Raw genomic sequence first — 23461 nt, forward strand, 5'->3', positions numbered from 1 at the left:
CTTGTGAAAGTTTAACAGCTGTAAAGTCGGTCATATAGTTGTATCTGTTACATGTGTAATGGCTGGCTGCTAAGTGCGCTCTCACACTGTTTGCCCTTCCTTAGCGGCAAGGGGCGTTGCTCATGAGATGGTGACGTCACGTGCGCGGTACGACATTTAGATATTAAAATCATACACCAAATAATATTCTAATGACATATTAAAATTATAGCCTAATGATATAAAAAAAGTCGAGTCTTTTTCTCAATTTCCGAGTCAGAATGATCTGAATGTAGGAGTCCGAGTCCAAGTTCGAGTCATCAGTGCTCAAGTCCAAGTCAAGTCACGAGTCTCTAAATTTAGCTAATGACTCGGACTCGAGTTCGAGTCTCGGACTCGAGTACTACAACACTGGTACATGGTATAGCAATCTCATTTCTGTTGGTAAGGCTGCAGCGAAGGATTTTCCATCCGTATATAACATTTGAGTTGCCACAATGTTGATTGTCACTTGCAAGTGTCCTAGGGGCATTTTTGCTCCTCAATTGGTAAAGGTTTGTCTTGCTTTGTTCACTAGTTCCCCTTTCTTTTGCAGCGTTTCCTCAAATGGCATATCTAAGGAAAAATAAATGCAGCCCTGTTGTTGTGCAGTGAGAACGTTTTCTATACGCACTGCTCTCATTCCTCTTTCTCCTTCGATGGGGACTACTGCAATGCCTAGTTTTTCCATTAAGTCTCTACCTAGTAAATTAATTGGGCAGCTTGGTGACAGTACTACTTGTGTGTAACATTTTCTGCCCGTTTGCATGTCCTTTATTTCTGTATTTCTGGACATAAATTCTCTGCTGTTTTGCCCATTTGCAAATTTGCCCAAATTGCAGAATTTGACTTCTTCAGGCTCACATTATCTTTTAGACAAGTTTTGCACGCCCCAGAATCGCATAAAAATGTTACAGGTTGTCCATTTATGTTTAATACAATGTACAGTTCTCTTTTAGAGCACTTAACAGTTCCCAGGCAGCACAGATGTTTACTACTTCATTTGGTCCTTCATCTAGTCATGCTTCGGTATACTGCTGGGGTCTGCACCCTGGACCTCTATGTGGGGGCTGGCTATTCAGGTTTTCTGGACAATCTCTGGACCAGTGGTCTGATGAGCTGCAGGTCCAGCACCCTTCTTCATTTCCCTGACATCTGTGTTGGAAACCCCGGCCCCTTCCCCCCAAGCCTCCACGGTGTTCCCCACGCCCTCTATGCGGTTTTTGCATCTTTCTTACAAACACCTCGGATTTGGAGGGGCTGGAATCCATCCAGAAACTTAATGCACCCCTCCGGAGGATCTCCCACCATTTTCCTTAGTGTGATTTTCTGCGTGCCTGACATGTTCCATGGTGCGAGCGACATTAGTGGCTCCCAGGTCTACAAAGTGCTTTTTTACCCAAATACAAATATGCGGATGGAAACCATTTAAGAGTCCGTTCTTTAATTGCTGTTGGTACGTGCTGTCATCATCCGCATTGTAGGGTATTACACTATGAATTCTAAATAATTTTTCAATTCTAATTTTGATGTAATCTACAGCTTCTGCTGTTTTTTTTGTTTTATGGACACTAAATGGCCATAGCCCGCTCTTATTACACACATATATATATATATATATATATATATATATATATATATAAAATAAAGTGATAGGAACAATGTGCAAAACAGTGCAAAAGAATGAATAAATGTCAATTACAGAGGGGGGGGGGGGTCTGAATCACTGAGGGAGGTGTTGTAGAGATTGATGACCGCAGGCAGGAATGATTTCCTGTGGCTCACTGTGGTGCATCTGGGTAAGGGGAGTCCTCTGCTGAAGGAGCTCCTGTGCTGGGCCAGTGTGTCGTGGAGAGGGTGTGAGACATTGTCCAGACTGAAGTCTGGACAGCATCCTCCTCTCTGCCACGGTCGTCAGAGTGTCCAGCTCCTCCCCCACGAGGTCAAGTCCAGCCTATTAATAAAGTACACTCCCAAGTACTTATACTCATCCACAGTGTTGACAGGGACCCCCTGGGTGGAAACAGGGGTCACAGGGGTTTTTGCCCTCCTCAGATCCACTATTAGCTCCTTAGTCTTTGTCACGTTAAGCTGGAGATGGTTCAGCTCAGTCCAAGTGACAAAGTTGCCAACCACAGTCCTATATTCACTCTCATCACCCTTTCAATGCAGCCAACTATTGCTGAGTCATCACCAAACTTCTGAAGGTGGCAGGACTCAGTGCAATAGTTGAAGTCTGAGGTGAAGAGGGTGAAGAGGAAGGGGGAGAGGACAGTCCCCGGAGGGGCCCCAGTATTGCTGACCACCCTGTCAGACACACAGTACTGTAGGCCAGTGATGTGCAGTCAGGGGAGGCAAATTAGGCCAGGCCTCACTTGTCATCATGGAATGAAAGAAAATATATAATGATGATAACATAATATAAATTGTGATTCACTCAGTCATTTGTAATAAAGCGTTAAATTTTCGTCTAATTTCATCAATTTTGATCATATTTTCTTCAAAATCGCTGAATTTTCACTATTTTCCATGTAGATCCTTGGTGGCGCTTGATAGCGAAGCAGGTGAGACCACAGCGGGCTTGGCCTCCCCTGGGATTATGCAAGCCTTTGTTAACTGTGCTGGCTTCCATTTTGTGAATGCACCTTCCTGTCTCTAGATCATAGATTCAATTGTTCAAACAGAAAACTGATTTTCCATAATTTGATGTATGTGGATAACGAATTGTGTTTTTGTCATCAAACTGTGTGCAGATAAAATGTTTGTGTGTGCTGCTGGGCAGTCATAAACGGCAAAGAAGTGGTTGTAGGTGAGGCCAGCAGTTCCTTTGCCTATAGGCAGGGGGCGCTCAAGGAGCACTGCTCCTGATCCTAAAACTGTAGAGTCAAAGCAAGTTATGGCTGTATTATTAGCGAGTTATGCTAAACAAGTAAAGCACTAAAAAGTAGTCCTGTGGGCCACTAGGACGCGGTGTCTTTGGTACAGGAACGAGACAGGACATCTTCCACAGCACAGGGACTCTCTGGAGGAGCATGCTCAGGCTGAAGACTAGGCTAAGTACTCCACACAGCAGGCACAAGCTTTGAGCACTCTGGGAAATACACCATCGGGGCCTGTAACGTTAAGTCGTTGTTTTTTCCGGGTTGAACTGTTGTGTAGGCCGACCGCACCGGTGTACCCAGCGCACACATTTCTCCTTGGCAGTCTTGAATTTTGGGAAATTAATGCAGAAAACATCCTTCATATGCGGCCGATCAGCGTACCTCGAGTCGCTGTTGCACGTTCCATAGCAACAATCTTTAAAAACCATGTTCTTAGACTTGGAAAAAGCAGTCGTTTTACCGAGCAAAACCAATCATAACGCACAGCTCTTTTACAGCGAAACAGCGGAGGATAGCAAGCTTGCCCTACCGCGTACCACGTGATATGACGTCTTGTGACATCATGTTCTAAAAATAGAACAGACAGGGGGTCTGTAAGGAGGAGGAGTGGGGGAAGGTGGAGTGGTAGTTGTTGGGAAGCCAGCAGCAGACATTTGTGGGGGATAGGCGGTAGTATGAAACCTATTGAAAAATAGGTTAAATTCATTGGCCTGGCCTTCCAACCCCATGCCACCACTCTTCTGGAACCCAGTGATGGTTCTCATGCCACTCTACACATCCCTCATGTTGTTTAGCTCTCTCCTGTACTTGTCTTTAGCCTCCCTAATACAGAAGATTGCTTTTATGAAGCTGAAAATCCTCCGACTCAAAGTGAATTCTGACGTAAACACTGCATATGGAAATTAAACAACACAAAATCTCCTTGGAGAAATGCTCCCGCAGTTAGAAGTGAAAAAAGGGAATGTCGAAAGCTGAACTCAGGTGGAGAAAGACGAAACTCCAGGTTCACTATGACATCTATAAAGAGAGACTTTACAGATATAACTTACAACTGAAAAATGCAAGTGAATCTTTTTTCTCTGAGATCATCAACAAGAACTTTAATAATGCTTGTGCATTATTTGTCACAGTCAACAGGTTAACAAATCCTCCTGTGTTCGTACTTCCGAACTCCACTCCACCAGGGCCTGCAATGAATTTGCCAACTTCTTTACTGAGAAAATCCAAAAGATCAGAGGATCAGTCTGTACATCCATATCAAACATTCAGTACCAAAGTTGTCTCCAACTAAAATTGATCTTGACCAAATGTCCCAATTCAGCCAAACAAGCTACAAAAACTTACAGGAGATCATGCAGCGGCTAAGTTCCTCCTCCTGCTGCCTTGGTGTTCTACCCACAGCTTTCTTTAAGAATGTTTTGCCTGTCATAACGTCTGATTTGACTCGGATAATAAACACGTGCCTCCTGTCAGGTGTTTTCCCCCAGTCCCTAAAAACAGCAAGTATCAAACCACTGCTGAAAAAGAACAATTTAGACAAACTACTACTCCAGAACTACAGGCCCATCTCAAATCTCCCCCTAACCTCCCCCTTATCAGTAAGATTATTGAAAAAGCTGTGTTTCAACAATTAAACACCTTCTTAACTATGACCAGCCGCTTTAACATTTTCCAGTCAATTTTCCTCACCACAGTACAGAGACCGCCCTTATCAAGTTGTTTAATGACATCCATATAAATACAGACTGTGGAAGAACCACCGTGCTGGTAGTATTGGATCTCAGTGCAGCATTCGATACTGTCGATCACTCCATTCTGTTAGAACGCCTGGAGAACTGGGTCAGCCTCTGTGGTACAGCTCTCAACTTGTTTAAATCCTATTTAAAGGACAGGGAATTTTTTGTATCAGTAGGTAACTTTATATCAGAGATGACAAAAATCCCCAAGGGTCCATCCTGGGTCCCCTCCTCTTCAATATCTACATGCTCCCTCTTGCTCAGATAATAAAAAACAACATCAGCAACCATAACTATGCAGACGACACACAGCTCTACATCACCATGTCACCAGGTGACTATGAACCAGTTCAGGCACTGAGTAAATGCCTAGAAGAAATCAATGCATGGATGTGCCAAATTTTAAGGTTTTCTAAGGTTTTCTGGCTAAAGCCTACTCTGCATACCTAGAACACAAACCAAACATGGAGAAGCAGCATTTAGTTCCTATGCCCCACTTATCTGGAACAAACTTCCAGAAAACTGTAAAAATGCTGAAAGCCTGAGTTCCTTTAAATCAAGATTAAAAACACAGTTGTTTAGGACTGCCTTCGACTGCTCTAGTTAATTAGTTCTACTGAAACATCATTAGTTCGACTTTTTTTAGTCCAACTGTTTTTGATGTTCTATTTTGTTTCTACATTTTATTCCTACTTGGTTTTATTCTGTATTATTTTCCTATATTTTAATCATGTGAAGCACTTTCATTGTCTCTGTACTGAATTGTGCTATACAAATAAACTTGCCATGCCTTACCATAGCTCCACTGACACATCACCAATAGATGTCACTCAATCTGTATTTCCACTAAACAGGGACACACTGCCAAAGTATACCGCATTGTAGGGTTCATTGCCCTTTGTCTTTGGCCAAACAGCTACAGCTCAGGCATCAGAGACTGCTAGGTCGTTGTCATCTTCGCCACAGATCCCAGCTGGACTTGTCTCCCATCGGCCTGCACCACCACCTCCCAGCTTGTCACCTACTCGGGGTGTAGGTATGACCAGGTGTGGGCATAAAAAAAATGTTGACAGTTGTTCTTGATGGGGCATTATTCTGAGTTTATGTCCTTTGTTTTGCAAACACCAGGTGATAAGAGCTTCGGATGATACAGTTGGAACAGCTTGTGTTTTGGTGAGTGATTTATTTTTTTAATGTATTTAACAACTTCATTTCAAATGAGGAGATTTAATTTACAGAGGGGGAAGTATGTAGGATGATTTATTTTTCCTTTTGGAATTAATGTGGTTACATACAAGATCAGATGCTTACTACAGTTGATCCATAGCTAAGGAAGTGTGATGTGCCTTTAAGAGGAGCTGTTTGTTTTTTCTTCTTTGGGGGTTCTGGTGGGGTGTTCGTGTAGTGTGCCCGTGACGGGGGCTGTGGTGTAAAAAATATGGAGGTTTAATAAATGTCTGTACAGCTACGTTAGTCCCTCTCCGTGTTCTGCTCTTTCTCCACCCACGACCTCTTATGTCATGGTAACACTGAGTTAGTTCACATCGTAGTGTTACACTAGGATTGATCTGCCCACCTCTCTCTCCTAGCTTTCTGCTAATATGGCTTTCTTTATGCTCATTTTCACGCATCTGCATTACAACTAAAATTAAAGCTGTTCTATGCTGGGTTTCTCGATTGATGCAGGTTGAAATGAACCTCCTGGGATATTGTCATCTTCCAAAATGATTGGTATTGCAGTTGTTGCCAATCTAGTTTGCACTCTTCTTGCCTGACCATCCGGAAAACACGGCTGTCTCCAGGCAAGTGTGACATCATTTGAGGAATGTCCCATTGCAGGCTCTCCCAGTGTGTAACCGCCACATTCTTGAAAGCCATTGTGTAAGTAGATCATCCAGCGTTCCTTGTATTGACCTCCTGATCTCGACTTGTCTCTTTCCTGTTTTCCTTCTGCCTGTCTTGCCACTGTTGGATATTCCTGTTTGGCTTTTGATCTCTGGACATCGACCTCCTGCCTTGCCAACCGACCATGCTTTCCTGCCTCTGCCCCAGTCTGGATTCTCCTCCTTATCAGTAACGACCCAAGCCTGGACCTTGGACTTTTCTTCTGTCTCTGCTCTGCTTGGAAACTTCTGCTCGGTGTTTGTGCCTCCTGTTTTGGATTCTCTTGCCTGAATCCCAGGTAGCCCTGTTGCCTAGCCCTTCTGGAAAACTCTGCCCTGTGGACTGTGTTCCCGTGCATGACCCCAAACTGATTTGGATCAGTCAGTCCGTGAGCCGAATCACTCAGACTGGGCTATTGGGGTCAATCATGAAAGCTAGTACAACCTCCTGGCATTAGTGGCTTTTATTCAGTGTTTGACAATCTCCAATTAATTGTTCTTGGCCACTAACCCTGCTCTTTTCCCCATAGTGATTCCAGTTCAAGTTTCAGTCAGTTTGTGTTCCAGCAACATCAGTTTATTTCTAATAAACATTCTTAAATGCTTATTCTCTGTGTTGCCTGAATTACTGGGTCTTAAGATTCTGTCAAGGGTATTACCTTTGCTGCATCAGTGGTAGAAATTTTCCTATGGTGTGACAGGAAAGCATTTTGGTATTATATATAATACCAAAATAAAAATAATTAAAACTTATTTTTTTCTAACTCACTTTGACAAACCTTTTAAATCACAGCTGCGTTAATACATAACATTCCTTGTACAACTTGGCCCAAACAGCGCTGTTGTGGGCCACAGCCACACCATACAATACGCAAGACACTTGTCATCTTGGAGCACCGCCCAATCTGGGATGAGTAAATTGTGGACTTCCCCCAGTCCGGTTCAGTCTGGGATCCGACTTCCAGATAACAGCAGGATCCTCGTCCATCTCCTCTAGCAGTTATAAGTAAGTGTCAGTAGCGTGGACATTTCCAGCTATCAACAGTTCAGATAGAGACAGGTTCTGTGTCCCAAATATGAACGTGTTCTTACAGTAAATCATTAAATCAACCCCAGAAAAAAGCTTTAGCATTTACCGTCACACTAAGCTTGAGTTATTTTGAAATAAAGACAGGTTGCCCGTTCTAAACGTGGATTTCTGCAGACATACTAACATCTGAAACAAAAAAAATCAACCCAATAAAGTTGTTTTAAAAATGTGTTCAAACAGCAGACAGACAAGCTGAACCTCTCTGTAGCATTTTGGTTGCATATGGCCAGGGTGCCTCCAGGAATATTGGCTCTGTGGGAAAAAAAATCTAAATCATCTCAAAGGCTCATATGAATATATGTATATTCTCTTTTTTTTGGTTTGGGGTTCGGGGAGGGGGTTGGGGTTTTTTAGTCAGGGGTCCTTGGAATTGTCCAAACTTTTCTTCCCTATACGGCACCCCTGCATATTAACAGTATTATTTACTCAGTAATGACACCTGTTACCCAGGAGGATAACATAATCTGCTAAACACATTGTTAGAAAGTCTTGGTTTATTAGATCTTACAATGTTGTCTTGGTCTTTGGATTAAAACCTCTGGACCTTAAAAACCTCTGAACACATAGACAGAGTTATATGCTAAATCAGTAATGAAAAAATACGCTAATCTAAAATTATTTATGAAGCAACAGAGAATGAACATATCAGTCCGTCCGTCTTCTTCCGCTTATCCGGGGTCGGGTCGCGGGGTAGCAGCTTCAGTAGGGAGGCCCAGACGTCCCTCTCTCCAGCCACTTGGGCCAGCTCCTCAGGAGGAATCCCAAGGCGTTCCCAAGCCAGCAGAGAGACATAGTCCCTTCAGCGTGTCCTGGGTCTCCCCCTGGGCCTCCTCCCGGTGGGACGTGCCCGGAACACCTCACCAGGGAGGCGTCCAGGAGGCATCCTGACCAGATGCCCGAGCCACCTCAACTGGCTCCTCTGGACGTGGAGGAGCAGCGGTTCTACTCTGAGTCCTCCCCGGATGACTGAGCTCCTCACCCTATCTCTAAGGGAGAGCCCAGACACACTACGGAGAAAACTCATTTCAGCCGCTTGTATCCGGGATCTCGTTCTTTCGGTCACGACCCAAAGCTCGTGACCATAGATGAGGGTAGGAACGTAGATCGACCGGTAAATCTCTTTACCACAACGGATCGGTACAGCCTTTTGGCCTTTCTGAACATATCAGAAGGGCCAAAATAAGAGTAAAAAATATAACGAGAATAAGTATTGCACAGTTATGGATAAGATTGCATATTTAAGTATAAAAAGAAATATTCAAGTTAATCGCAGAAAAGACAGTAGATGATTTACATCACAATGTGAACAAAATATGCAATATGCATGTAAGACCATTCATGCATATTGCATGATGGATGCATTTCTAGTGATAAAACTACTAGAAATACACACAGAAGCTTAAGAACATCCCCACACATAAGCCATTCGATAGAAATAAAAACTTTAACTGCATTGGGTAAGGTCACCTCATCACCAGCCTGTAGTCAAATAAATTCCCAAATAATTGAGATGACATATGTTGTGAATTGGCGCTATATCAATAAAATTGAATATAATTAAATAATTCAGGCATCAAAGCAACTTTCAAACACTCCAGAAGACGGTTTTGAAAAACAGTTTCAGTTAATAGATAGATAGATAGATAGATAGATAGATAGATAGATAGATAGATAGATAGATAGATAGATAGATAGATAGATAGATAGATAGATGGATAGATAGATACTTCAAGGCTGGACTATTGTAATTCTTTACTATCAGGAAGTCCACAAAATGCAGTTCAAAGGCTTAGGCTGCTGGAGGGATCTATTTTTCTCACTCTATAGAGTTCTACTGTTCTTCAATTATGCATTGCATGTCGTCATTTCTGCTTGTAACTTTCTGCTCTCTCTCTTTTTCTTCATAGTAGGTACACCTGGTCTGGCGTTCTGTTAACTGTGACATCATCCAGAGAAGACGGCTCACCCGCTATTACCATCTAATGTAGAACAGATTACTGGATCAATGTGAGCTTCTGTGCTATTTTGTCTCTCTTGTTGTGTCTCTGCTCTGTCTTCTGTAACCCCCAGTCGGTCGAGGCAGATGACCGTTCATACTGAGCCCGGTTCTGCCGGAGGTTTTCCTTCCCGTTAATGGGGAGTATTTCTTCCCACTGTCGCTTCATGCTTGCTCAGTATGAGGGATTGCTGCAAAGCCATGGACAATGCAGACGACTCTCCCTGTAGCTCTACGCTTCTCCAGGAGTGAATGCTGCTTGTCAGGACTTTGATGCAATCAACTGGTTTCCTTATATAAGACATTTGTATAAAATCTGTATAATCTGACCCAATCTGTATTATGTGATTGAATTTAACTTTGTAAAGTGCCTTGAGATGACATGATTCATGAATTGGCGCTATATAAATAAAATTTAAATGAATTGAATTGTTGAACGCCATCGCTGAGACTTACCTCCAGTCGATCTGCTCTGGTTTAAATACCCAACATACAGCTTAATAATTACGCCTACAAAGAGTCACCTGCTCAATGACATTCCAGCAACTCACCTCTGTTGTACATACCATAGATGCATCCTGTGTGCATGTTTAATTAGAATACATTTGTAGAGAAAAATATTCTCAATAAAAAGGACTGGTGGATTTTAATTTAATGAAGAAAAACTTATATATTACCATTTCTAATATTAGGCCAAAGTTCCAGTAATATTTAAATAAACAGGTTAAATTTAGTAAAGACAGCAAGTAAAATAATGGGAACCGCTTGTGCAAACAGATTTAAACATTTGTTTATCCCATTATCCATAAAACTTGTTAATGACCGCATGGTGTGGGTTGAAAAGATTAAAAGGGGAAGTGCTAGAAAAGGTAGGTAGCCATATCTATGAACAAACTGGGAGGGCAGTGGTGTGTCAACTTAGTTTTTGTTTCAAAGGTTGATTTACATGGTTTTAATGATCGATTTAGTTGAACTGTGATTTATGAACTGTTGTTACTATTTTATAATTATTATTTTACTATTTCATTATTTTTATAAAACATTTCTTTTATCAGTGATTGAATATGTGGTGCAGTGCAGCTGATCATTTTATCCGAGGCAAATTTCTCTCACAGGAGACTAATAAAGATACTTTGACAGAAATCAGGAAGTGGCAATATTGCTTAAAGGGGAACATGTGACAGATAACTTTGAAATTATGCAGGAACTTGGCCAACATCCAGGTCTGTCTCAGAAAGCATGTTTATGTTTAAAACCTTAAGACTGAATAATTTGCTAAATAACATTCCTTTCAATCATTTTTGATTTAAAACTTTAATAAAAACACATGGTCCATGGTAGAAGAATAAAACAGAGAGTAATAATAATAGCAATAATAATAATAATAATAATAATAATAATAATAATAATAATAATAATAATAATAATAATAATGTATAGTAGATAATTTATACATATAGGTAGAAATGCCAGTGCCTCCACTATTTACATGTAAGATTGACTGAGTTGATCCTGGGACTGACCAGGATTGTATGGTGCAGTTCTGCTGGATCATTATTCTACACATAAAACCAGAGATCCAGTTCCTAATAACTGCCAACTGCGAAAGGGTAGAGAGCTGTTAGGAATGTAAAAGTACATTGTGTAGTCAGCGGTGTGTAGTCAGCGGCTTGCCAGGTCTGGGGCTGATGCCTCCGCTCCCCCCAGGAGGGGCGGGGGGCAGGGATGGCAAGGGTAAGGTGGGGGAGGGAGGGGGTTTATTAGGTATTTAGGGGGAGGGGGGGGGGGGGGGGGGGCTCTGGCCGGGTGGCTCGTGCGGGTCGTGTTGGCCCGCCCTCTTGGGGGGGCCAGGTCCGGGGGGCGTCTGGTCCGAGGCCGGGGCCGGGGGTCGGGCACAAGCAGTCGTATAGTCGATTTGGGGTGACCCCCCCCTCTGGTCAGTGTTGGATGTGAGTGTTATGTGGGAATGTGTGTACAGCGTCTTGTTTTTTCTTTTTTTTTCTTCTTCTTCTCTGTGTGTGGTGAGTGGGGCACAAGGGAGAGATGGTGTGAATGAGTTTTCCATTTTTTTTTTTTTTTTGTTTTTCCCAGGTATGGGTGTGGTCCGCTCCCTCTCCCAAGAACATCTCAAGTCTCCGCTAGGTGCGGAGCCCATCCCCCCATGTCCTGCCCTCCTCCACTTCGTTGGCGGGCGCCTTGGCCCCCTGGCGCATTGGTTGGCTTCGGGTTTGGGGCGGGTTCCCGGGCGTGCGCCGGCCCACTCCCGGCGGCCTCTTCACGGGGCCTGGCCCCCCAGGGGGCGGCCGGGGCCCCCGTCGCGGGGGCGGGGCGCCCCTGGGGCCTCTGGCCCTCAGGGCCCATGGCCGGGACCACTTCAGCGGGGCTAGCTGCCGGCGGAGCCCACGGGCTCGTCCCCGCGGCTCTTGAGGGCGTCGGCATGCGGTGGCTGGGGGATTTCCTCGGGGTCGTCTCTGCTCCTTCCTTGGGGGGGGGGTTGCAGATATCCTGTGTCGGCCCCTCCTGGGCGACCTGCTTCAGGGACCCCTTTGGGAGTCCGGGGTTACGGGTCCCCTGACGCCTGCCTCTGTGCTCGGGGAAGGTGGGTCTTCGGTTCTCCACAATCACTATCAAGCTATTTCCTTCTGGATAATTTTCACCTAAACTAGTGCACTCTCACATCTCCCACAGGTGCTGGGTCCCAGGTATTAAGTGTTCACTTATATACAGTAATCTTATAATTTATTTATTTATTTATTTATGTTCTTTCACTTTCTTTTTTCAAATATCACATTACACATGTCAGCTTACATAATAATATATATGATTTAGCAATGGCATCTAGGTGTTATTCGAGTGTATCTGCTGCTTTATGTCTGTTGGTTGTGCTGTTCTTTTTGTGTCTCTTTCCAGGTGATGGAGAAGACAAAGAAGGTTTTATCATTCTCTCCCTTTTATCTCCTCTTTCTTTCACCTCTACTCTTTTTTTCTTATCTTTCACTTTTTGTTCTTCCTTTACTCTCCCATTGTCATGTCCATATAATTTGAAATTCTCCTTGCAGGAATCATAATAAAGCTATTTACAAGCATAAATCAAGTGGAGCACTATGGCGAAAGCTGTTCGCTCCACTTGTAAAAGCAAAATCTGTCGGGCTCTATCTGGCATTGAGACATCAATTCCTATTGCCATATAGCTAGACAGGACACTGGGAAAAAAAAAAAAAAAAAAAAAGGAATGTAAAAGTACACAGAGGTGTCTCTGCTCAACTCCGAAGGTACTTCCCCTTGCATTCTTCCTATAATTAAGATTGATCAGGAAGTGGTTAGATCGACACAATATACTGCGTTTCAAATAAGAGACAAACAACTAATTCCTTATCTGGGCTTCCTTTCCAAAGTCTTTTAGTCATAATCAGTCAAACAGGTTCTGGCTAGTACATTATGCTCCTTTGTAGGTGCAACAGACATGAGTTACTTCTTCTTTTACAGGGGCAAATGAATACATTTTATTTCCACACAAGCATGTTCATAAGCAGAGAGTAATAAGACTATTAGTATATAAAATGGTAAAGGATTAATAAAACCAACATTAATGGTGAAACGTTTCATCCAACCTGTACCACTTGTTATCACAGTTTTCACATTAAATTGCACAATTAAACTGCTGTATCTGGGTCACGGGGTTGCTCCTCTTTTAACATTTGATACTGTAACATAACATTTCCAATGGCTCTCTGCACCATTGACTTCAAACATGGAAAAATGCACATAGTAAATATATAAAAGAGAATCAAAACCATAATGAGGAGAGTTAATATTTTTAGCATCAGGTGCCACCATGGTCCAAAAGTTAACCAAGACACGAGATCCCAACCTTGCGGGGCACCGTCCTGTTCCATGGCATGTTACACATTTTTAAGAGCTTCCATGGCCTGTATTACATGAGTTTCATTTGCATCAGAGATGTAAGGTTTTTGTATAGCTCAATGTTTGGGCTGAATTCCCAACCTGGCCTCTCGTCACATGGCCCAAAATCAATAGTTTGTGCAGCAAATTGTAATTTGGAACCTGTGTCTCTCCATTTTCTACTGTTTGCATGGAATAATGATACATGTGGAACCCAGAGTACATGGTATAGCAATCTCATTTCTGTTGGTAAGGCTGCAGTGAAGAATTTTCCATCTGTATATAACATTTGAGTAGCCACAACGATCAGCCCTTCAGTAAAAAAGTGTTTAGCATAGTCTGGGTCTGAGTCAGCACAGATGTTGATTGTCACTTGCAAGTGTCCTAGGGGCATTTTTGCTCCTCAATTGGTAAAGGTTTGTCTTGCTTTGTTCACTAGTTCCCCTTTCTTTTGCAGCATTTCCTCAAATGGCATATCTAAGGAAAAATAAATGCAGCCCTGTTGTTGTGCAGTGAGCACGTTTTCTATACGCACTGCTCTCATTCCTCTTTCTCCTTCGATGGGGACTACTGCAATGCCTAGTTTTTCCATTAAGTCTCTACCTAGTAAATGAATTGGGCAGCTTGGTGACAGTACTACTTGTGTGTAACATTTTCTGCGCGTTTGCATGTCCTTTATTTCTGTATTTCTGGACATAAATTCTCTGCTGTTTTGCCCATTTGCAGATTTACCCAAATTGCAGAATTTGACTTCTTCAGGTTCACATTATCTTTTAGACAAGTTTTGCACGCCCCAGAATCGCATAAAAATGTTACAGGTTGTCTATTTATGTTTAACACAATGTACGGTTCTCTTTTAGAGCACTTAACAGTTCCCAGGCAGCACAGATGTTTACTACTTCATTTGGTCCTTCATCTAGTCATGCTTCGGTATACTGCTGGGGTCTGCACCCTGGACCTCTATGTGGGGTCTGGCTATTCAGGTTTTCTGGACAATCTCTGGACCAGTGGTCTGATGAGCTTGTTATTGTTTCACCGTGTCCCGTCTACGGTGAAGCACCCTCGGTGGACCCAGTTCTTTTTACCCAGTCAGGCGACCCCCACTTACTTATTACCTTGAATGTAGGACGCATAAAACAGACAAGTATGCTTTTAGTTATATTTTATCTACGTAAAGACAGAGAAATAGTTACAGTCACACCAGCGCTGATGGGCTCCTGATCAGCAGGAAGCCTTGATTGCTCATCACACAAACATTATATAGGTATCTAGGTACACACCCATACAAGGGCTGTACACATCCAAACTGTGACATCAACAGAGAAACTGTGTCACCTCCGGGGTGGTATCTGATAGATATGTGCCAATCTTTTGGGTCAGTGCCATCTAAGTGTGCCATGCAGTTCTGGGATAAACAGCTCGTTCCACTTGACCTCATTGATATCCTAACAGACCTCCTGATGATGTGTCATAATGGCACATCACCAAAGATGATCAACCAGTGGGACGACAACTCTCAGTCTGTCCCTCTCCCAGAATAGTCGGTCATTCCGTCCAGTCCAAGCAATCCAAGCACGTCAGCTTCCGGCTTCCAGAGTCCATCCATCTGTGATCTCCATGGCAGTCGATAGTGCGGCTCAGTCTCTGGGGTCACACAATCTCTGCTGGTGTGCCCGAAAGGCACTTTGTAAAAAACAGTCCAGTTGTCCGTTAGCCCCCCCTGTTGGTGTGCCTCAAAGGCACATCACAACGAAAACAGTTCCAAGGAATGGGCCGGACAAACCACAATGGAAACATCTTAGCATCAATCAGCATGAATACTTCATAATTCAGCATTTTTTACTCAACACCACAGTCCAAGCATTTTATCTACAATTTAGGGTTCAACTATTTGAGCTAGGCCTGTTTTAGGTTCCTATGCGCACATTATTTTAAGTCTACTTTTGACTAGATAAACTAAGACTGTTCATTAACCAAGGCCAAATTCGTCTACTCTACCTCCACCCCAAGAAACCTCCTACTTGGTCCTCCACTCTCCATTCCAATGGACAAACATCCATCACCTTGAAACCTTACAAATCCAAAGAGTACCAGTAGGGGGCATCAGAGGGCGGGCTGAGTGTCCATCAGAAAAACCCCATCTCTCTAAGAAACGGTAAAAAACCCGATAGAGCCCAGTCTAGGGCACTCCCACTCTGGGCCAATCTGAGCGAGAAGACACCCTGTATTGAATCTAAAAATTAGCCTTACCGAGTAATTTATGGATCTGTGATAGCCATCAGATCCTGGTTCTCTATATAACAAAGCAAAAAGATTGCAAGAACTGTAGGTCTTGGTGTGTGTGTCTGTAACAGAGAGTTTTCATTCATAATCATAAAACCATAGCGATCAACTTAAGGCAACATCACAGTATAAACATCATAACACATAAAATCAAACATGGAAGTCAGTCGAGAAGAGAAAAATTTCTAACGCCACCTTTCTCCTCCAGAAGGTCTCCATATTACCTGGTGTCTAAGTTTGTTAAAGCCTAGCATAATTTAGTCACCTTTGTCAATCCCTGCATGTACATTTTAGATCATGACTTCTTACCATACGACCTGAAAGAGCTCACTTTCCAGAGTCTTCTGTTGGAACAAAGGTGGCTTTAGCAGCCTCATCTGCCATCATCTAAAAGAAGTAGCTCAGAGAAAAACAATTCTGTTAGTGTATTAGGTGACAAAAGAAAACCTGCACTGCAAAAAAGGGGTGTCTGAAAACAAGATAAAAACACTAAATTTGAGGTAAAATGTACTCAAAACAAGTGAAATTATCGGTCCATGCAGCAAGATAATTTCACTTGACAAGATTTCTTGAATTAAGATAATTAAATCTAGAAATAAGCATGTCTAAAGAGGTATTTGGAAGGCTTAACATAAGCTGAAAATGCTGGTTTTAAGATCAGATTACTTATAATTGTACTTCATACAGCCTCAAAATAAGTGAATTATACTAAATATAAGCATAGAATGCTGGTTTTAAGTCTAGATTACTTAAAATTAAACTTTTTACAGCCTCAGAATAAGTTAAATATACTAAATATAAGCATAAAATTCTGTTTTTAAGACTAGATTACTTAAATGTAAACTTATTACAGCCTCAAAATGAGTGAAATATACAAAATATAAGCAATTACTTATTTTGTTATCTTACTTTTAGCAAATTAAGCTTAAGATTAGTAAAATAAATACATTAAATTTAGAAAAAAATACTCGGTATTAGTGAAGAATGACTTAAGCGCTGTCTTAATGCAAGCTGGTTTATCTTGAAACAAGGCTTATTGCATCTTTAAACCTTAAAATCTAGCCTGTGCTTATTTTTAGAATAATGGTGCAGACCAGAATGGCTTATAAGACAACATTTATTTAACATCAGCAAGTATAGGTTGCTATACATTTGAATAATTTTCCATAAAAATAGAAAAAATTAAAAGCAAAAGAGCAAAAAAACAAAACAAAAACACTTCTTAGCCCTCTCAGTTATGGATTTTTCATTGACCATTTTAAATGCAGGCCTCACTGAGGTAATAACTCAGTGTTCTGTAAGCTTGTGCAACACCAAACTATTGTAGGCACAGTTAACAATAATATGAAATACAGGCCTTAATGAGGTAATAACTCAGTGATATAAGCTTGTGCAACACCAAAAATTATTGACACAGCTAACAATAATATGAAATACAGGCCTTAATGAGGTAATAACTCAGTGATATAAGCTTGTGCAACACCAAAGATTATTGACACAGCTAACAATAATATGAAATACAGGCCTTAATGAGGTAATAACTCAGTGATATAAGCTTGTGCAACACCAAAAATTATTGACACAGCTAACAATAATATGAAATACAGGCCTTAATGAGGTAATAACTCAGTGATATAAGCTTGTGCAACACCAAAGATTATTGACACAGCTAACAATAATATGAAATACAGGCCTTAATGAGGTAATAACTCAGTGATATAAGCGTGTGCAACACCAAAAATTATTGACACAGCTGACAATAATATGACACACAGGCCTTAATGAGGTAATAACTCAGTGATTTAAGCTTGTGCAACACCAAAAATTATTGACACAGCTAACAATAATATGTAATACAGGCCTCAATGAGGTAATAACTCAGTGTTCTGTATAAGCTTGTGCAACACCAAACTATTGTAGGCACAGCTAACAATAAGAACTGACATGACAAAATACTCAGCTACTTCTCAATGAAAGACTTCCAATCAGCCATTGCTTTCTTGTAAGCACTAGTGGCATCTTGATCGTGGATTGTGTCACCAATGGGGTACCGCGCACGTGACGTCACCGACTCAAGAGCAACGCCCCTTTTGCCGCTTAGGTAGGGCATACAGGTAGAGAACGCCCGTAGCAATCAGCTATTACACGCACAACAGAACCAGCGATATGACCGACTTTGCAGCCGTTAAACTTTCCCAAGACGATGTCCCAGGCACACGGATTACTGGCCGCACTGTCGAAGAACACACCAACCTTCAGCTCAAACGATGGCTTGAGTGTCGAGGGTTTAAAAAGACTGGAAAACGGGCCTAGTTGATCGAGCGGTAAGCTTTGTTTTTTTTTTCCTGCGCGGCGGTCATGGCGTCATCGGCCGTTTTTTTGTTTGTAATCACCGTCCAGGGATCGGTATATGTTTAATGTTTGTCTTATTTGAAATGTTTTTGAGTAAGCTATCCTGGTAGCAGGGTATCAAGTTAGCGCCTGCCAGTGTTGTAGTCAAGTCACTATGCCTCGAGTCCGAGTCCAGGTTCGAGTCACCAGTGTTCAAGTCCGAGTCAAGTCCAAGTCATAAAAAAAAAAATCCGAGTCGAGTCCACTACTCATCCGAGTCAAGTCCGAGTCGAGTCACTATTGATCCAAGTTCGTTGTAGGAACTTGCCGTGACGTGACGTATGACATGAATCAGTAACAGTCCATTGCACTAATAACTCTTTCGCTGTAGTTACCCTTGGTTTTACTCGGTAAAACTACTGCTTTTTCCAAGTCTAAGACGTCTCCTAACCATGGTTTTTAAACATTGTTGTTATGGAACGTGCAACAGCGACTCGAGGTACGCTGATAGGCCGCATATGAAGGATGTTAAAGCCGCAAGCGGCGTCGATCGGCCCTCGCAGCCAAGCGCACTCCGGCCTATTGGCCACCGCCGCGGCTACAGCCGGCGGGCGGGGTTCGCGCACCGCCGGCCGCCCGCCACCGCAGATGCTGTCACGCATTTTCCTCGCCCGTCCACCGGGCGATTCCCACAAACGCGTTCGGCAGCTTTCCCCCATGACTCACAACAAATCTGGTGCAGATCGGTCGTTGCAGCGAGGAGATACAGCCGTTGGATAATGATAATGCATTTGTCCACCGGACCGGGCTAAATTGTTCGGCGGGCCGGAAAATTTATACCGATTCCTGGACGGTGACTACAAACAGAAAAAAAAAACGGCCAATGACACCATGAACACCGAGCAGGAGAAAAACAACGACTTACCTTCCTATCAACTCGGCCCGTATTCCAGTCTTTCCGAGCTCTCGACACTCAAGCTGAACGTTGGTATGTTGTTCCACAGTTCTACCAGTAAAATGGGCGCCTGGACATCCTCTTGTGAAAGTTTAACAGCTGAAAAGTCGGTCATATAGTTGTATCTGTTACATGTGTAATGGCTGGCTGCTACGTGCGCTCTCACACTGTTTGCCCAACCTTAGCGGCAAGGGGCGTTGCTCATGAGATGGTGACGTCACGTGCGCGGTACGACATTTAGATATTAAAATCATACACCAAATAATATTCTAATGACATATTAAAATTATAGCCTAATGATTTAAAAAAAAGTCGAGTCTTTTTCTCAATTTCCGAGTCAGAATGATCTGAATGTAGGAGTCCGAGTCCAAGTTCGAGTCATCAGTGCTCAAGTCCAAGTCAAGTCACGAGTCTCTAAATTTAGCTAATGACTCGGACTCGAGTTCGAGTCTCGGACTCGAGTACTACAACACTGGCGCCTGCTACCATGATAGCCTATATGCTATCATGGTAGCAGGCGCTTCATTATTAACATGTCGGCCACCAAAATACTCTTACCTGTTCACTACTTGATGTCGCTGGAATTGGGTCAGGATGTTCTTCGGTTGGGCCCTTTCCTCCAACAAAATGCTTGCTACATATGTAGGCTGACCGCACCGGTGAACCCAGCGCACACATTTCTCCTTGGCAGTCTTGAAGAAAACATCCTTCATATGCGGCCGATCAGCGTACGTCGAGTCGCTGTTGCACGTTCCATAGCAACAATGTTTAAAAACCATGGTTTTAGATTTGGAAAAAGCAGTCGTTTACCGAGTAAAACCTAGGCTAACGCATGTCTCTTTTACCTCTTTTACAGCGAAACAGCGGCGGACTATGCAAGCTTGTCCTACTGCGTACCACGTGATGTGACGTCATCGTGACGTTACGTTTCTAAAAATAGCTCGCTCGCGGTACGCCATTACCTCTGTTTGAATAACTGACAGGAGAGTTGCAACACATTTCGGATATCTTAAGTGCAAAGTGTAGTAATATGCCATTAACACCAACATCCCGTCTGAGAAATCTTCCTGAGGGAGGGTGGTCACAGGTACGTTACCCACAGCCACGATGGTGGTTGATCCATCAGAAAGCAGAACTGGGGAGGAGAGAGGACGCTTCTCCAGGTACAGGGTAGGGTCTTCGCCTGACTGAAACAGAATAAAAAGAACAATGTGTAGAGTGAGAATGTCAGGGTTCTCTGTGCTGCTCTACTCTAACTCTACTCCTCAGGTGTGTCTAGTTGGCTGAGGAGGTGTGGCCCACACCTGCAGCTCGTTGCAGGCGGCTTCCTCTGGCTTCTTAAGCAGAGCGCTGACAGATGGAAGACGCCAGAGCCTTAACCAGTCGTGGTACGACGTGGCCTCTGTCCCAACTCTCGGAAACCAGCTTGTGAGTTTTTTGCTCTTTTGACTTTGACTAATTTTGGATCTCCCTGTTTTTGTCTCAGATTTTTGGTGCTTGGAAGCACTCACCTGTCTTGACGTCTAGTCCGAAGAAACAGACCGGCAGAATCCGTCTGCTCAGATTTTGCTCTGGCGCTCCCCTCATACTTCCTGGATGTTACCCAGCGAGGCCTGAGATCACCTCTCCCGGATTCTGCTGGTTCTGTGTTCACTCTGGTCAATCCATCTGTCAACCATTGCCGACGAGGCTCGCTCAGGATCCCTCGCCAGTTACATCTGCCGTCCTCAGCCACTAGCCGCCTATCACCAGCAGAGTAGAATCATAGAGTTCCCTCGACACTACTTCTTCCCGGTTAGGTCCGCCCAGCCCAAAGGTAAGCAGCGCAACTTCTAGCAGTTCTCCTGGTTCTCCTTTCAGAGTTACTTACTCCCTCTCTCTTGCAGACTCTCCAGCCTTGACGTTCTGACCCTGCCGAATCGCCTGTAGTTCCGTCCGTAGATCTGCCTGTTTCCAAAATAAACATCTTAAAACTGTGCTTTGCCTCCCGATCGTATCTGCATGTGGGCTTGTCACCTGAAAACCATGACAGAGAACACATACAAATTTATTGAAAGTCAGTTGTATGTTCAATATAGAAATTATTTTTAGATTAAATGTTCAGGTTGCAACCTATGACAAGCACTCTTAAAATAGTCATTATTAAAAACACTGATAAAAAATATTGATTTATTATCACACTGGAAGAAATAATCATAAACTACTTCAAAATGGGACGGGGGGGACATGTGTTTAAAAACATTTGTTTGACAGATGAAGGTGTAGGAATTTAGGATGGATTCAAAATTGATACAAGCTGATGCAAGGTGGTATATTTTTAATGTTTCTGGGATTAATGAATGGATTAATTAATCAAAGGTTTTGAAACATTTCTTGGTATTCTTTTCTGTGAACAACCTTTGAGGGACAATAGGGGCACTTATGTCTTCCCCTTCTTGCAAAAAGTAGGTAATATCTGTGATTGTGAACTTAAGGTGTATTGTTATGTGAATGTGAAAAAATAAGAGGACAGTAAGGAATCAACACACAAAAATGTTTTTACCTTCAGGACATGAAGAAGTGCCTCACAGCTATTTCCAAGCTTCTTTGGTGGTGAAGTTGGTGAGGGGAAAAGGGATGGGAGTGCATTGAAGATGGCAAGCGTGAACTCCACTAAACAATAGAAAAATTGGTCTGAATATGGTATAAATCAAAAAACATTTGCATATGGACATCCAATGGAAAAGGGGGTTTCAGGGCTTTCTTCCAAACACCATAGAACTGCACCTTGGCACAAAAGTCTGCCCATCTTCCTTTCACTTCCTCGATGTATCTGCTGTTGGTGCCACCTACTATGCGCCGCAGCTCATCCATTGCCTAAAACATTGTGCACAGTTATTCAACCATTGGACATTTAGAACACAGGTCGATAGACAGTAATTCAAGTGCAAGTAGTGAAAAAACAACAACATACATTTCGAACATCTCTAAAGCATGGATATGCCTCAAAGATTTTTGCAGGTCGGTCTTCTTCCCTTGTAACATCTGCATCAATGAAAGCCCGTCTGGCCTTAAACTCAAGGTCTAAAACTTGAGCAACATCGCTTTGATTGGGTTTTGCATTTGGCTTATTGTACATGTTGCTCAAGGTTTTATAGTGCCTAGCCTGCATCTTCAGACTGTCCTGGGCGACTGAAATGGCAAAAAACAGAGCAGACATTTCAATGTAAACACAACTTTATTGCATTATTATGCTGGTCGAAATAAGGTAAATGCCATCATTTTATGTTGTTTATATGCACAATGGGAGTTGTCTGAAAAAAAGTGTTTCCATTAACATCCACAATCTAAGGAAATTTAAATTGAATCTTCAACAGTTTAGACTCTTGATTTGCCACACTGAAAGACATTATCATAGATAAGGCTGAGAGGTGTGCTGAGGTGGGCTTACCAACATCATCCTTTGCAGGCGTGGTTGGTGAAGCGATCACAGTCCTGAGTGAGGAGCCTGAGGCTGATGCAGATGGCAGCAGCGAGGTTTTGGTCTTTGGCTTTCTTGGCACAGAGGGGGGTCGTTGTGCTGGGGATGCTTTTTCGGGAAATTATGAAAAAAAATCTCAACACAATTAAAAGCATGATAACAAGCAAAACAGGCAGATAAACAGCCATGGCTTAACAAATACGGACAGCTATAGTTTCATTACATGATCAGACAATTTTTAGACAAAAAACAAGTTGTATGATAGCACCCCTTAATTTTTTGCCCACAATTTGCACACCTGCACTGGAGTTGTCCTCGCTAAGGTCATCATTGCTCTCAAGAAGTACGGTGTTATCACTCGAGTTGCTTGTCCAATCCGTCTCTTGGTTGTCTGCACTGAAGAGAGCTGTCCTCTTTGTGGTACAGAGCCTTGCCTCTTCCGTGGGGATCTCATATTTTGGAGTCGCTTGTACATTTTGGCGTAGATGGTCAGCTGTGGTAAAAGAATGTTAGATACGTTGTTTGTCTTGTTGCTGACCTGCCCACAGTTTTGGTTTAGATAAAAAAATACTTACATATGGCATGTTTGGATCATCATCCCGTAACATTGGGTAATAGTCTATAATCTTCTGTGACATGGCTCTCATTTCCAATTTTGACGGTTATCTGACTTCTTTCCCCATGGGACTAGCACGCAGGATAGCAACCATACTGGTTATTGTGTTCCTTATAAGTCTGCAACATAGCTCCTTGGACATTGTGTAATTTTTTTCCTTTCCATTGCAGAACAGTGCAAAGTATTGACTACGCACCATGTCTAACTCCGAATCAGTGTACACCACATACTCTGGAGGGTCTGGCATTTTCATTTTTTTCTCAGCAGATATGGGGGTTGAGGTTTGAGGCTGGCATGGTGGCATAGCA

General features: G+C 42.7%; 1 protein-coding gene and 1 long non-coding RNA gene across 2 annotated transcripts in view; both read right to left on the reverse strand.

The window, feature by feature from the left end:
* Positions 1 to 23461, reverse strand: part of LOC105923620 (transmembrane protease serine 9) — a 283180-nt gene that overhangs the window by 23463 nt on the left and 236256 nt on the right. The gene's annotated exons all lie outside the window — the stretch shown is intronic.
* LOC118566482 lies at positions 21845 to 22936 on the reverse strand. Its single transcript, XR_004933052.1, has 3 exons — positions 22836 to 22936; positions 22508 to 22645; positions 21845 to 22248 (listed from the first exon to the last, which is right to left on the reverse strand). It is a non-coding gene; the product is annotated as an uncharacterized LOC118566482 (long non-coding RNA).

The sequence above is a fragment of the Fundulus heteroclitus genome, chromosome 16, assembly GCF_011125445.2.
Source record: "Fundulus heteroclitus isolate FHET01 chromosome 16, MU-UCD_Fhet_4.1, whole genome shotgun sequence".
NCBI classification, from domain to species: Eukaryota; Metazoa; Chordata; class Actinopteri; order Cyprinodontiformes; family Fundulidae; genus Fundulus; species Fundulus heteroclitus.